The sequence below is a fragment of the Jaculus jaculus genome, chromosome 2 (genome assembly GCF_020740685.1).
Source record: "Jaculus jaculus isolate mJacJac1 chromosome 2, mJacJac1.mat.Y.cur, whole genome shotgun sequence".
NCBI lineage: Eukaryota > Metazoa > Chordata > Mammalia > Rodentia > Dipodidae > Jaculus > Jaculus jaculus.
This window is the reverse complement of record NC_059103.1, coordinates 208,040,718-208,057,158: the sequence shown is the minus strand read 5'-3', so window position 1 is coordinate 208,057,158 and position 16,441 is coordinate 208,040,718. Positions and strand designations below refer to the sequence as shown.

General features: G+C 51.3%; 1 protein-coding gene across 2 annotated transcripts in view; it reads right to left on the bottom strand.

The window, feature by feature from the left end:
• Asap1 (ArfGAP with SH3 domain, ankyrin repeat and PH domain 1) overlaps nucleotides 1-16,222 on the bottom strand; it is a 334,607-nt gene extending 318,385 nt beyond the window's left edge. Inside the window, exon 1 of one of the 2 annotated variants that reach the window (XM_045143888.1) lies at nucleotides 16,155-16,222. The gene's annotated coding sequence lies outside the window, so the exon portion shown is untranslated. The remainder of the gene's footprint in view (nucleotides 1-16,154) is intronic. The other variant, XM_045143889.1, reaches the window with a different exon arrangement.
• Nucleotides 16,223-16,441: the final 219 nt, after the last annotated feature.

The window sequence follows — 16,441 nt, the reverse complement described above, 5'->3', positions numbered from 1 at the left end:
TAATAATAATAATAACAGAGAGAGAATTTGCATGCCAGGGTCTCCAGCCACTGTAATCAGACTCCAGACGCATGTACCACCTTGTGGCTGGGTCACCCTGTGCGTCTGGCTTACATGAGATCTGGGGAATCAAACATGAGTCCTTAGGCTTCGTAGGCAAGTGTCTTAACCGCTTAGCCATCTCTGCAGCCCAGGTTTTGCCTCTCCACACCAAGCATACCCATTCCTTCAACCAAGCATTATGTGGCAGGGTTTCAAAGCCCATCCCACCTGTGACAGAGACTGCTGTTCCCTGGGCATCCTGGGCATGCTGCCAGACTACATTTCCCAGATTCCCTTGCAACCAATTGTGTGTCAGAGTTCCAGTCACAAAGGAGGGGGGAACTGTTATAATTTGTTAAAAGGCTTTTAAGAAGTGGGTGTGGCTCCTCCACCGTCTCCATCTCTGCCCCGGGATGCAGACATGGATGGAGCTCTAAGGCAAAGCTGGGCCACAGAAAGTGGAAGAGGTCAAAGTCAGAGTGAGATAAGTTACCCAATTAATAGAAATGCCCAGCTTAGAGGAGAAGAAGAAGGAAGAAGAAGAAGAAAACACTTCTTATGTTTCAGACCTTGTGGGGACTGTTTGTTCCTTCAGCTCTTATTGGCCAATTGCTGTGACACCATACTCAATACTGAACTGTCACTAAGATGAATTATACAAAGTTATAACTCATCCCCCAAAATCTGTATCATCTGAATACCTACATGTCAGGGCCTGTAGATTTCAAATACAATTGTAAGAATACCTGCTCTGAGGAGCCTACCAAACAGAAAGAGCCAGAGCATCAACAAAAATAAAAACGTGAGAACGCGTCAGATGCCCGGGAACAGCTTGGGCAAGACCGAGGGAGGCAGAGACAGGGCGAGGTCGGCCCTGTGGGAACCAGGCTGGTCAGGAATAGCTCCTGGGAGGGGAGTTATCGGAGCTCAGAAGGAGCAGACCGTCATGACAAGCGTTCAGGAAAAGGGTGGAGGCCTGACCTTGAGAGGAGTACAAGGGGATGCCGTAACAGGAGCACCAGCCACCGGGTGGAGGAGGGGAAGGAGGACAGCAGGAGAGAAAGTGAGGTGGGAGGAGCATGAAGCCTACAGAAGCCGGGCATGGAGGTACATGCCCTATAAACCCAGCCCCTGGAGGTAGAGGCAGGCGGATCGAGAGCTTGAGAACAATCTCAGCCACACATCTAGCCAGCATGCAATACATGAGACTATCTCAACAAAAGGAAAAGTAAGTAGTAGATGTACACTGAGCTACCAGTGGGAGAGTTGTATGTTCCTTCAGGGTGTCCCATCACTATGGTCACCCATACTCTTGTCTGTACCACTAAGCCAACCAGGATCGAGAGACACTGTCTGAAACTCCAGCCCAGGAAGCTGACGCACCTGTCGGCCCAGCCACCAAGTGTCGCTCTCCTGTCACTCACACGCTCAGGACCAAGCCCTAGAGAGCACTCCACTCCCCAAGGGCCCCTCAGCACGGCCGACTCCGACCTCATGCCTCTCTGCATTGGCTCTTCCCTTCAGAAGAAACAGGGCCGCCTTGGGGCGGAGGTTTTTAAAAGATTCAATCTTCCCAGGGACATGCTGGGATCAGCACAGGCCCTGACTGGGACTGGAAGCCTTGCTCGTCAGGTGAAGAAAGGGACCAGGTGGGTCTGTTCAGTCAGGAGAGCAGGTCCTGAGGACCTAGCAGGTGGCGGGCACTGCGACAGCACGGATCAAAGAGTGTCACAGAGCCCATAGGCCAGCGACACACCAGCGTGGCAGATGCTCTGATAAGGTCCGACTTCTGCTTCAGGGATCAGCAAATGACAGGCTGGTCGTCCTCATGAAAACCAGAAAGAAATGCTGCCACCCATGTGACACCCAGGCCAGGAATAAGGGCAGGTAAGAAAGAAGAGAGCTCTGTCCTCAAGGGGGGCACAGCAAGCAGACTAGATGCACACCATCTCCAAAGCCCCCAGTCTCCCCAGGCCAGCCTGCCTATAAATGGCACAGCTCGGTGAATGGGATGGTCAAGCTTGATTGTCAACGCGACAGGATCGGGAAAAAAAAAAAAAAAGCTAAAGCCAGCTAGAACCTCAGTGTCTCTTTCCCATGACGGCCTGCTTAAGATTCTTTATTATTATTATTATTATTATTATTATTTATTCTATAGGTGTGTGTGTGTGTGTGTGGTTTTTTGAGGCAAGGTCTCACTCTACTCCATGCTGACCTGGAATTCACTATGTAGTCTCAGAATGGCCTTGAACTCACAGTGATTCTCCTATCCCTGCCTTGTGAGTGCTGGGATTAAAGGTGTGCGCCACCATGCCCAGGCTAATGTTTTTTTAATTAATTTATTTATTTATTTCACAGAGAGAAAGGGAGGGGGAGAGAAAGAGAAGCAGAGAGAGAGAGAGAGAGAATGGGCATGCCAGGGCCTCCAGCTGGTACATCTGGCTTATGTGGGTCCTGAGGAATTAAACATGGGTCCTTTGGCTTTGCAGGCAAGTACCTTAACCACTAAGCCATCTCTCCAGCCCAAGATTCTTTTTTTTAGGTAGTGTCTCAATCTGGTCCAGACTGACCTGGAATTAACTATGTAGTCTCAGGGTGGCCTCGAACTCATGGTGATCCTCCTACCTCTGCCTCCCGAGTGCTGGGATTAAAGGCGTGCACCACCACGCCCAGCCCAAGATTCTTTTAATATAGTGTTTCACACATAGGACCCTAGATGGCCACAGCTCACCCGGTAGCAACTCTGGTTGCTTGCTCAAAAGTCACCTCCTCAGAGAGCCTCCTTGAGCGCCCATCTAACAATGCAGGCTTCCCAGCACTCCCTGCACTTCTTTCTTAATGAATTTCTCTCCTCAAGCCCTCGCCTCCATCTCATACACCATCCACTGGGCGCTGTGTCTGCAAACTCTGTGAGGACAAAGCTCACCTCACTTACGTTCTCCACTGCCGCCCATGCCTCAGAATGATGCTCGCGTGCAACACAAACTCAAGGAAGTACGTGGGAAATGAACAGCGAGGATCCCAGCCGTGATGGCTGGGAGCGGGGTGCATGGGGAGTCACATCTGGGAAGGGCAGAGCAGGAGTGGGGTGCAGAAAGGGACACTTCAGGTGACCAGGTCATAGGAAAACAGCTTGGCTGCTCTGCCCAGTGATACATATTTTTGTGTGTACGTGGTATATGTAGTGTGTGGTGTGCACATGTGTGTATGTGCTGATGCTCACGCGGGGTGGCCGGAGGAAAGTATCAGGTGTCTCCATCCATGATTCACCCACAGGTTTTGCTTTGCTTAAAGCAATTTTTTTTATTTAGTTACATGTGTGTGCACATGTGTACAGGTATGGCCATGCCAGGGTCTCCTGTAGCTACAAATGAACACCAAATTCTTGCAGCATTTTAAAAAATATTTTATTTATTCATCTTATATTGAGAGAGGGAGGAAGAGGCAGAGAGAAAGAGAGAATGGGTTGCCAGGGCCTTCAGTCACTGCAAACGAACTCCAGATGTGTGCACCCCTTGTGTATCTAGCTTACGTGGGTACTGGGGAATTGAACCTGGGTCTTTAGGCTTTGCAGGCAAACGCCTTAACTGCTAAGCCATTTTTCCCAGCCCCCTTTTTTTGGTCTGGCTTTGTGTGGGTTTTAGGGAATGAAACCTAGGCTGAAAGGCTTTGCAAGCAAGGCCTTAACGGCTGAACCATCAGCCCAGCCCAACTGCCTATTTTTCTTTAAAATGGAGTCTCTTCCTGGTTGTGGGACTTGTCATTGGGAGTCCAGTGGTCCTCCAATCCCTGCTCCCCACAGGACTGAGGCTACAGATGTGAATGGCCACGTCCAGCTGTGTACATGGGTTGTAGAGATTCAAACTCCAGTGGTCTCAGCCCCCTTCTGGCTCTCAGGTTTTCATAGGAAGTGCACTTAACTGCTGAGCCATCTCTCCACCCCTTAGTGACCTGTTTAAAAAGATATTTAATTTTTGTTTATTTATTTATTTGACAGAGAGAGAGGGAGAGGAGAATGGGCATGCCAGGGCCTCCAGCCACTGTAGACAGACTCCAGACACATGTGCCACCTTGTACATCTGGCTAACGTGGGTCCTGGGGAATTGAACTTGGGTCCTTTGGCTTTGTAGGCAAACGCCTTAACCACTAAGCTATCGCTCCACCCCTAAGTGACCATTTTTAAGGCATCCAGAGTGGAGTTCTTTCTGCCTTTTACCTGCTTTCCTGTCATAATCTCAGTAACTGCAGAGCAATAGGGACTTGCAAGGTACTCCTCCATTAACAGTACAAAGGCTTCCAGAAGCTTCCTCTAAGCACTCAAGACCCTCTTGACACCAGCAATAAGTTTAACTCCACTAAGTGCCAGTCTTTCCAATTTCCATTTCTCTGCTTCTGACATCTGATTTCACACATACTGACAAGCCCTTGCCAGAGGCTTGTGCCTGCATGGGGTTAAGTGGAAAATCACCAATTTTAACCAGGGCCTCTCGGGTGCCAGGAACACATCCTTTCATGTCCACAACCCTCTGCAGTGGGTGTCAGCAGCGTAAGTGGAAAGATGAGGAAAATGAGACTCAGAGGAAGGAAATTACTCAAGGTCACAATGGAAGAAACAGACTGAGAGAGCCACAGACAACAAAACAGAGGCTTGGAATGGCTCTGAATTTGCCAAGGTCATCAAGTAGCCAATACAAGGCCAAGTTAGGGCTCATGTGTAAGTCCAGAATTAAACTCTTCTGCAGCCATCCACACCACTGTGGAAGCCTTGGTTCTGATGTTACTACACAGGCATGATTTCCATCTACAAATGCCTCATGTGGCTAATTTCTTCACACTGGAGTTTAAAACATCTTCCCTCAATGCATTTTATCCCAACCAACTCTCAACTTGCTCCAGGATGGGAACATTGCACACATTCCAGTTATATCCACTAAGACTCTTTTGGAAAAGGAATTTTAGTTTTTGTTTTTTATTTTTATTTATTTATTTATTTGAGAGAGACAGGCAGAGAGAGAGAATGGGCGTGCCAGGGCCTCCAGCCACTGCAAACGAACTCCAGACGCGTGCACCCCTTTGTGCATCTGGCTTACATGGGAATTGAGCCTCAAACCAGGGTCTTTAGGCTTCACAGGCAAGTGCTTAACCGCTAAGCCATCTCTCCAGCTGTGGAAAAGGAATTTTAAAAAGCAATACTTGTGTACTTCACTGACTCATTTATGCAGGCCTGCTTAGGCAAACGCTGGTTTTAACTGTCCCGTGTTAGCTGCCTGCAGGACCTCACCCAGGCAACCTGCCCCTGACAGATGGGTCTTGATGCTCGGGAAGGTACAGGGTGGCGACTATAGGAAGAGCACAGGCTTGGGGGGGCAGAAAGGCTGGGCTTGAATCCTGTTTCTGTAACAACTGCCCTGAGCATCAAGACCCAAGTCCTTCTCATTCTCAGAGAAAACTCACAGGAAATTTTCAAATTTAGCAAAACAAAGGTTGTCAAAATCTAAGCTAAAAGGAATAAAGGAATAATTTACTCATCAAAGACGAATGAATTAAGCATCTGGTCTACCACAAGTTGACCACTTTGTTAAGCAGATGTTAAGGACGTGAATAAGACTCCAGGGGAGGGGCTGGAGAGATGGCTCAGCAGTTAAGGCACTTGCCTGCAAAGCTTGAGAACCTGGGTTCGATTCCCCAGTACCCATGTAAAGCCAGATGCACAAGGTGGTGCATGTGTCTGGAACTCATTTGCAGTGGCCAGAGGCCCTGGTGTACCTACCCATTCTCTTTCTCTCTCTATCTGCCTCTCTCTCATAAACAAATATATTTTTTACAAAAAGACTCCAGGGAGAAAGACACCATGGGGTATGTGCATGTGTATATGTGTGTGTGAGAGAGCGAGATAAAGAGAGAAATGGGGTGGTGAAGGATAGATGCTATAGTGTATTTTCTTGCTCACCCATCTCTTAGTAACAAAATTCATTCCCATTTCACAGCTGGGTAAACGGACGCTCAACAAGTTAGGTGGCTTGTCCGGGGGGACTCATAAGCAAGCAGAGACCAGAGCAGGCAGCCCAGCTGCTTCCGCCTCAAGTGACCCATGGGCACAGCATGGAGACCAAGGCTTGTCAGGCTTTGAAAGGTGTCGGTACCCGAACTTTAGAGCTCTCTGCTGCTGCAGCCTGACGAATGGACTGAGAATACAGTGAGCTAGGGCAAGGCTAGACAAGCCAGGAGAGCTACTCAGAAGCCTCGCCTAGAGCAGGGTCTGCGACAGGGACAGTGGGGATGGACTGGACATGTTCGGGTCTGTTCATTCCACAGTGGTTTGGGGTGGGAGAGGAGCCACAGAGAAGAGCAGAGAGATTAGCATTATGAAGGCTGCCTCTCTTCCTCAGGTGCCGGCACTAGGAAGCAAGGACACCAGGAAAACCGTGGCACAGCTTCACTTCTGGTGCCCTTAAGCAGGAACCAAAGCGCTGCTGTCGAGAAGGAGACGACAAGAAATCAGAAATCCCCCTGGCTTCCACCGGGACTCGGAACAGCACTGCAGGGGACGCAGGCACTAGCGGGCCAGGAAGCCTAAGAGGCTGCCACGCTTGAAACCGGCACGAGGCAGCCTCACCTGGGGGCCCCGGTCACCGCCCGCCCTCCTCAGGCCTCCATCCGGTCACTCCCCACACCAGCCAGCCCGCTGCCCATCCATCTTCCCTCCCACACTCTTACCAGGGAAGCCTTCCTGGTCTTCCCACTTTCAGCCCTGGCCCCGGCCCATCTGTCCTCAGCCCCGAATACCTGGGGCTTCCTTTCAAAGAACAGTGTCCCCCCTGCCCTCCGCCCTCAGCAGCTTTGTGAGAAAGCTTCAGCTTTGAGGATACAGCTCTGCGGTCCCCTCCAGACTCAATGAAGCAGGTTCCAGCCATTCTGGGTCCCACGGCCTGCTCAAACATAGTGTTCCAGACATCCTGAGTCCCTCCTAAGTGACAACACATACCATCCATTCCTACTAACCACATCCTTCATCAATCCAATACCCAGACATTCCTTCCCTTCCTCTGTTTTTTCCCAGATGCGATAGGACACTTATGAAGAAAACAGGCTTGTTTACTTATTTCACACTCTCTGAGGCTTCAGAGCATGTTGCCTGTTATATTAACTCACTTCTTCTAGCCAGGGCCTCAAGGCCAGTGGCAGACGCTGGCAGGCAAGGCGGAGGGTATGTGGGAACCTGTATCGGCTCTTTCCTGGTGAGCGCCCTGTGGCCAGTGGCAGAGGCTGGCTGGCAATGGCAGGAGTACGTGCCAGGGCAGGCAGTCACCTTCCGAGCCAGGAAGCCGAGAGGCCTGGGTGGGGCCAAGCTTGCTCCTTTTATAATCACCCTCCTGGGAAAACTGAAAGAGCAGCAGAACTGCGTTCAGAGAGCAGGTCCCCGAGTGATCTCAGGTCCACCCACCAGGTCCCACCTCCTTCCCACGACCACAGCAATACTATGAGGACCAAACCTGCAATACATGAACGTGGGGGTGACAATTCAACCATGTCCAAGACATGCGTACAGCACAGCGCAAGCTGCAGAGAGCCCACACCTCCACCCTTCTGCCCGCCTATTTTTGGGTCTGAGGAAGTAAGTGTCCTAGGAGAGGAAACTTGCTGAAGGCTATTACGGGAAGGTCTATAAACGAAGCCTCTGCTTGCATTTCTACATCAGGAGTTCTGAGATAGTGGGGGCCAGGAAACAACAGGGACAACTGAATTCCAGAGACAAACTCCGAATGCCTTTTTTTTTTTTTCAACTAAGAAGTTTACCTTTCTCCTTGGAGAAATAATGCTATCCTTAGACTTTTCCCAAAATAGCCACCACTTTCCTACCACAAGGACTTTGATCCATCTCTTCTCAACCTTGAATACTCTTCTGCACTGGCCACTCACAGGAAATCCTGCCCTGAACTCAGACACTACCTCTCCATCACCATGTTTTCCCTGACCACACCCCTGGGACGATGTCCTGGGCCGTGCACACTCAGGGAGGCGTCTGACAGCTCTCCCTCCTATGGAGTGGACTGATTCGGATCTCAAGTCACTAAGCTATGCGCCTTTCCCTTCTGCTCAGCGCCAGGCATTCAAGCCCCTGAGCTCGGACCTTTCATCTGTAATACTAAGTGGCTCTCACACAAGACAGTGTCATGACAACTCTTTCCCCTGATGCAGCTTCTCCACACTGCGTCCCTCATGTAAATGAGGACTCTTGGCTCTCTCTGGAACCACTGCACTTTCGCCTTGGACTAATCATGTGCCAGGCACAGAGCCACTTTCCTTATATACTGCTTTGACACCTTAAAAAAAAAATCTGTGAAATTCTTCACTATTTACAGAAGAAGAATCTGAAGCATAGAGAGACTAAGAGAAAGACTGAAATCAGACCCCGCAGGCTACAGGAGGAATAAGAGCATAATTCGAAGCTTATAGGCACTACGATGTCACAGTCAAGAGTATGGGCAATGAGCTCGGATCTCCCTACTTGAGATCTGGCCACTTGCTGCAGTTGTGTCTCTTGCTCAGACAAACACACCCGGACCAGAAGCAGTTCATGGAGAGAGAAAGGGTTTATTTCCAGAGCATGGTTTCAAGGGGAAGCTTCGGCATGGCTGGGAAAACATAGCAGGAGCAGGAATCTGGCTCATGTCATCACCTACCAGCAGGGTGGAAGCAGCAAAAGGGAGTTAGCCAGCACTGGTAAAAGGGGCTAGACTATCAAAGCCCACTGGCCTACCCCAGTGACACACCTCCTCCAGCCAGGCTCTACCTCCCACAGGCTCCACCCACTGAGGATTACATGTGAGGCTTAACCACAAACCCATGAGCTATGGGGGACATGTCACATTAAACCACACCGCTTATTAGCCATATGACCTCGGGGAAGATGGAATCTGTGTATCTCAGCTGCCTCATGTTTAAAATGGAGATAAACACCTTGCTTATTCACAGAGCTATGATGGGGAGTGAACAAGCTATTGAGGAAACTACTTGGATCATTGCTTGATGTGTACTGATGCACAAGTACCTATTGCTACTGTCTCCAAATCCAGGGGTTTCACGTGACGTCATCGTGAATGCTCCTACCCACCCCCGACAAGACGGATGACCTGGCCAAAGGGGCTGTTCGTCAGACAGCGTGACAACCGCCACCCCAGGAGCAGCCTCAGAGAACAGCGGTCAAAGATGGTGAAATGCACAGGCTCCACTCCACGGTGGCGCCCAGCAACAGTGCAGAAGTCGTGTGCAGGCTCCCAATGGAACTTACCCCAAGAGCCAGCCATAGATATATATATATATATATATATATATACACTAATAAAAAAAAAAAGAACAGGGCCTCACCTCTTCCTCCCATCCATCAGTCCATTACACCCAGCAGCAGAATCAGACATCCCAGAGATTTGTTGAGGACCCGGGAAACCTTCCAGGCTGCTGTGGAGGCACAAACCCACTCTATAAGGCAATTCCTCTACTCAGAGTAGGTGGGAGCCTCCTGCAGCTCGAACCACCACTTCCCCAAGCCAGAAGACACCACAAACGGGAGAAGTGGGTCTTCAACAGACAACATCACAGGGCAGTCTGAAAGGGAAAGCATGTATGTTTGATATAAAATATAAAAGCATATTAAAATATAAAAGAGAATGAAGAATCAGGACCCAAGGAGAAAAGGCAAGGCTGATTCAAAAGACAAAAGGAAGTAATTTTAGAAGTTAAGTGGACAGTCATTAAAATTGAAAACTCAGTGATTGGAAGATTCTACAAGCAAGTCAACACAGCTGAAACGACTTAAAACCAAAGCACCTGACTCCACCTCCCTGCTCAGGGCTGCCAGCGGAGAACTGGGCCGCCCCAATGCTTCCAGCCCCTCTTCAGAGCTGTTTCACAAGTAAGGCACCCAGATGAGCAAAGGGTTTTCCTGCAATGTCGCTGTAACAATGGCCACCATGCTGAGACTCCAAGTTCTGAGTCCTAGTTATCTCAGTGAAGTGTATTCGGTCAGGGCAGAACAGAAGAGGAGGCAGGGTCAGGAGTGGAGCCTAGAGACTTCTGGCTCCCCCCACCAACTGAGAGGAAGTACACTCAGGGAGACTGGACCCTTGAAATTAAAAAAGACAGGGAAGTCTGCACTTGCTAGAAATCAAAGATGATCTTTCTTACTATCTCTTGCCTAGTTCCCTAGACTTTTTTTTTTATATACACAAACAACCAGGGCCCCTCCTTAGAGGGAGTTCTTTCGTACACTGTGATTGGTCAAGTTCAGCCCCTGGAACTTGGTGTCAGGGCTAGCCTCTTTCTGGCCCTAACCAACCAACTATCCCTCTCACCACTATAAGGTTACAAATACCCTTGCAAGGGGAGGCAGTCTCTGATCATTTGGAAACTTCCAGCTATCAGTGAGTTTTTCCTCGAGTGGGCCTAGTTTGGCTAGGGGAGGGGAGGCCCCAGCCCTTACTCTCAGCATGGGCTCTTTGTCCCCTCCAGCTCCGCACAGGGCAGGAGCTCCTTGAACTTCCTTTCTTTCCATGGTTTTCCCAGTTCCTCCACGTGGGCTCTCCAGCCACGTGAGTGCTTTTCCTTGGCTCTGAACTTCCCTCAATGAATATAATTAATAATTATCTTTCTCAGTGTACTGTTTTATTCAATTCTTTGATTAAAATTAGAAACGAACCTAGGGTTTGGGGGTTCAAGGATTTCCTGAACCCCACGCACCCCGTTACACAGCCATTCTTCTGGGTGCCCTGTTTCTCCTGAGGTCACAGAACCTCAGAACAAATACAAGGACTGATTGAACATCTTTTCTGACATTTATCTTCCCAGGGGAAAATAAAACTGAAAGGAAATAGGCAGGCAGAGTTTGATGGAGGCAGAAGGAGCTCTGACCAAGAATCCACGCCCAGCTTTGAAAAGGGAAGCGCGAGCATCTGCGGCGTGGGAGCCAGCATCTGTCCTCATGCCCCTCTTCCTGGCCGGCTTCTGCGGAACCCCACCACATCTGGAGGAAGCGCTGCCTGGCACTCCTCATCTCCAACCAGACCCCACACAGCCCCCTCCACCCCTCAACCCCCAAGCCACACTGGCCTACTCTTCGGTTTTCCAAGCCCCGTGCACCTTCACCCTTCCTGACTTGGGGCGGTGAGGAAGAGGAAACACCAGAAAGCCTGCAAGATGAACTTAGTGCCTGGCATTTCTGAGGGAGCGGGAACTGCAGGGACAGGCAGGGGAACCCCAGGCAGCCAAGCCCTGACTCTGTAGTCCAGCTTGCTGGTGGCCATGGGAGCTCATGTGGTTCTACAAAGTGCTTAAGGTCTTGGGAAACCATCTGTTTCCCGGGAGTATCTGGGACAGGAGCCCATTTTCTCTAAGTAATTGAGAGGCTGGAGAAATCTGGTCTTAATTACTCCCTTGCAGCAACGTGGCTACACGAAGCATCATGGCCGGTCCCTCATTGTCCGGGGACAGGGTCAGCCACCCGCAGGCCAGGGCCTCTGTAACTGCTGCCCTGAGGTTTCTGATAGATCTGCTCTAATCCAACCCCAGAATCAACCACTCTTGGGGCCAAAGCCTGCTCTAGAAACAGGGCTGGCTCGAGTCAGGGACCCAAGCTATGGCTTTGGAAACAAGGTTTTAGTTGTGCAAAAGGCCCAACTGTTGGGCTTCAAGCTGTGCCAGGAAATGAACCCGAGCCAACTTTGAATGAGAAGAGCAGTCCTCTCCGGTCCCCTCCCCTCCCCCCAGGGCTTCCTGGGAAAGAACGGGAGGGTAGGTGAGCAGGGAGGACTTTCATGTTGGTAGTTTAATTCACCCATGAGGCAGGGTAAGAAGAATCAGTGTCCCCGAATTGAAAGGGAACTATAGAGCCTGCTGCCTAAAGACTATGCAGGGAAGAAAGGCCTCAACCCTAAATAACTCCTCACAGAAGAGCTGGGGAAGACCAGCAATACCACAGGAAACGTTCTTGACCTGGCCCCTCTGCTGGATTAGGATCCTCTCCAAAGAATGTCCACAGCATCTCCCCTGAACAACTCACAGAGCCATCTATGTCCTAATACCCAGGACCCTACATGGCAAAGGGATATTAAGGTTGCAGATGGAATTAATGCTGCTAATCACAGATCGCAAACTAGATTATACACATAGTCCACTGCAGACAGTTAAAGGTTCTTAAAGGGAAGGAGAGAGACTCAAAAGAGAATCAAGAGCCAGGCGTGGTGGCACATGCCTTTAATCCCAGCACTTGGGAAGCTGAGGTAGGAGGATCACTGTAAATTCAAGGCCAGCCTGAGACTACATAGTGAATTCCAGGTCAACCTGGACTACAGCGAGACCCTACTGCAAAAAAAGAGAGAGAAAGAAACTCAAGAGAGCGCAGCATGAGAAGGCCTAAGACCAGCACTGCTGACTTTGAAGAATACTACTGAACTTATAAAATGGTAAACTTATATTGTGTGAGAAATTTACTACCTCAGCAATAGGAAAACTACATACTATCTCTATGCTGATCCTGAAAGAGTGGCATTTTAATTTACATGTCCTCTACTCCAACGGTAACAATAACAGCAGCTGGTATCTGTTGCGCTCATACTTGCTTTTAGTGCTGTTATGTAGACTGCTCCAAATTTTCTGTAGGCATAAGAGTCTAAGTAAAGATCACTTCAATCAGATACGATGATGTGGGAGTTGGAGGATCCGAGAGTGGGTCAGAGAGGCAGAGGCATCTTCCAGGAGTGACAGACACCAGCGCATTTTACAGAATGACTGGGCGCCTTCAGGAGGAGCATCCCGGGCAGGGAGGGGCACAGCAGATGCTCAGGGAAGTGACTTAGCAGGAAGGAGGCTAGCAAGCACTTCAGCAGCTCAGCTTCAGTCTGAGAACAGTGTCTCCAGCCCTGACATTTTGCTCTGAGGTTTGGGGTGTCACGCCCTCCAGCCTGTCTCAAATCTTCCCATAGATATCCACACTTCTCCTGTAGTCGGTCCTGTCTCCCAAGATGATGCCACCATGTACCTGGCTGCTTGAGCTGGAAACCTGGGAATCCCTGACTCTCCGATCTAATCCATCATCAAATTACTTCCGTTCTATCTCCAAATCCTGCTGGGACCCACCAGCCACTGCTACTGCCCTTGCCTACACAGCCATCATCTTCCCTGCATTAGTGCAATGGCCTCCTGAGTGGCTTCCCTGTACCTACTCTTCGCCCCCTGTGAGGCACCCACCCTTCATAAATGCCAGTCGGATTCCACTCCTGAGCGCAACCTCCCCAATGCTTCCTGTGCACTTGGTAGAGGAGTTCCCAGCTGTGAACATGGGCCCTGACACACTCTTCAATCTCACCTTTTTTTTTTTTTTTTTTGAGGTAGGGTCTCACTCTAGCTCAGGCTGACCTGACCTGGAATTCACTCTGTAGTCTCAGGGTGGCCTCGAAATCATGGCAATCCTTTCCCCTCTGCCTCCCCAGTGCTGGGATTAGGGGCATGGCCGGCTACACCTGGTACTGTTTTCATCATTCAATTGGCCCTGTGACTCTGCTCAGTCCCTGGATGTCTCCTGTGCACAGAGGACTTTGCACATTCCCATCCTTCTTCCAGAAGTGCCTCGCTCCCCACACCCGCTCTGCCTAGCCCGGGCACACCGAGAACCAGCCTCGTGCCTCCACCCTGCACATTGCTCTCTGGCCCCTTCCCTTGATAACTCATATGTTACAGCCGTTCCTTTGTTCGAAGCTACCTGCCTCTTCCTAGTTGCCTGTCTCCTCTGGTGGAATGCAAGCTCCAGGGGTGTGGGGCACCATCTATCTTGTTCAACACTGCATCTTAACACAAGGTTTAGTGTGGAGCAGGTGCTCAATATATGGTTGTGGAATTGATTAATTAAAAGGAAAAAGTGTGAACCTGACATTGAAAGATGAGGCTGAAAATAGGAGGCCTTTGAAAACGGAGTCCTATTATCTTTGCACAACTGGCACCTCCCACAGTGGAGCTGCTGGGCAAATGTTTACTGGATGCGTGCAAGAATGACTCAATGCCCGGGTGAGTCTGAGAAGGGCTGTCCTTTCTGGGAAAGGCTCCTGAAGGGTTCTTAGGAGGAAACACGCCTAAGGCATACAACAGGCGCTCAATAAATGCTCCCTGTCAGCATTGCTTATGTGGGGATTGTGTGTACAGACTCCTAGAAAAGACCTGTCGAGCCCATGTCGGTGAGAGAAGAAGAGGGACGGGAAAATTGAAAAGGGGAAGCAGTATCCAGCTAGGCACAACCAAGCCTGGGTAGGGAAAACGCCCGGACGCAGGTAACGTGGGTGCCCTTTGTCCTGTAGACTGCAGCCACCTGGGCGCAGCGCGGGGCGGCCAGCTGGGAGGTGGGTCTGAGAGCGAGGACAGGCGGTGAATGCACACATTCAGCTCAGGCCTGCAGGGCTCGCAGTTTGGAAAGTCTGGCTGTCTGTGGCTGGGGAGGACGGGGAGGTGGAGAGAATTTCAATTTCCTTCACCAAATGGCAAGCTTGAGAAAAAGTACTTTCTCTCCAACATTATCACATACTAAAAATGAAAAACACAACAGCCACTCAGAGCTTTCACGAGGAGGAAATTAGGTGGGTTGCCTAGCTCAAAGGAGAAAAGAGTGAACATCATCAGACTACATGATGTGCTAAGAAACTGCCCTTTTTGAGACTTGGGAGTTTTCTATTTCTCACACATTAAAAAAAATGGAGAAAAGTAATTCCTGATAATATATTTGCACCCATTTTATATTTCAAATCCGCTTGAACCCCAAATCCATTTTGTTGGTGAACAGCAGGGGCTGGGCAATTTTTTTAACTCACTCTCTCAAAATCTGTGCTTTGACATAACTGCCTACCTCAAAAACAGCAAAAACAGGTAAGACAGAACAAGAGAAGGCAGAGGGTCGGAACCTGAGAAGATACTTTTCCACATCGATTTCAAGGCCGGCAAGACAAGTCAAAGGAGCAAGTTTGCAGACCTGGAAGATACCACCAGCCAAGCCATTAACGGGTCATGTGACCATGGACCAGTCAGGTTGCCTCTCTCAAGCTCCTCCACATGCACACAACAAGAAGGAGCTAAAACAGTTGTTTTTCTAAAACGTGTTCCCGTCTAAACTGTTGCTTCGGTGATTCCACACGACCGAGACAAGGGCCCTCCGATGGCCAAACAGAAAGATCTGGCAGTGTAGGCTCCAGCTGGGAGAAAACTGGACTGAAAACGCAATTCCGTGTTTTACCGTGTTAGAGCATTACTCAGCAATCCGTATCCCACTGACATGCTAGAATCAAACCTGATAGGACAGCCTGATAGAGTAAAACGAGAGAAAAGTAGGAGAAAGTTCTCGGTCTTTCCCTGCAGTCCAGCCGAAGCCGAGGTCAAGTTGAGACGATCAGGAGATGACCATCCCGTCTCCCCGGGTAAAGGAAACCACTTTTAGGAGTGCCTGGGATGTATTCAAACCGCAGAAAACGAGACGCCAGCGAGTTTCTTTTCATCTTTCAAACTTCTCCTCGCTCCCAGAAAGAGAAGCATCAGGTCTGCAAAACGACACGCATGGAAAACACGAGCCCCCTTTTCCCGGCTCCCACGCGGGGGACCTCCCTCCCCGCCTCCTTTGCATTCTTTCGGCTTTCGGTACGGGGTCTGGGGCCTGCCTGGCAGCGCCACGTCCCGGCCGGCCCCGGGGGCCCGCGGGGAACTTTTCCTCGGCCGCGCCGGAGACAATGCAGCCGGCCGGGGCTGCCCGCGCCCCCGCGCCGCGCTAGGGAGAGCGCCGGGGCGGGCTGCGGGGGGCGGGCGGGCGGGCGCAGCGCCACCCAGGGCGCCCCCGCCGCACCCCACCCCACCCGGCGCCCGGGCACAGCCGGCCGGCCACCCCGGCGCCGCTCCCGAGCAGGCCCCGCAGAACCCCCGCACGCCGCGAGAAGCCGCGGCCGGCGTCCTCCCCGCCGGGCGCGGACTCGGGCAACATCCCGCCGGGCGCGGAGGAGCCTGGAGTCCGCGCCGCGGCTGCCGGGCTGAGCCGGGCGCGCCTGGAGACCGCGGATCGCCCAGCCCCGTCCCGACGCCCCGCAACTCACCGGGACCGGGCGGGCCGCTGGGCATTATTCCATGGCGGGCTCGGAGGCGCCGGCTCGCCCGCAACTGCGCCCTGGGCCCCGGCGGTGGCGGCCTGGCCGCGGCGGCGACGAGCGACGGGGATCGCGGCTGGCGGGAGCGCGGAGGGGCCGCCCGCGGCGCGGCGCGGCGGGGCCAGGCGAGGCGAGCGCGGGAGCCGAGGCGCGGCGCAGGAAGGGGCGGGCGACCATGTGCCGGAGGAGGGGAGGAGGAGGCCGGCGACGCTTGCCGCTCGCAGGATCCCGCTCGG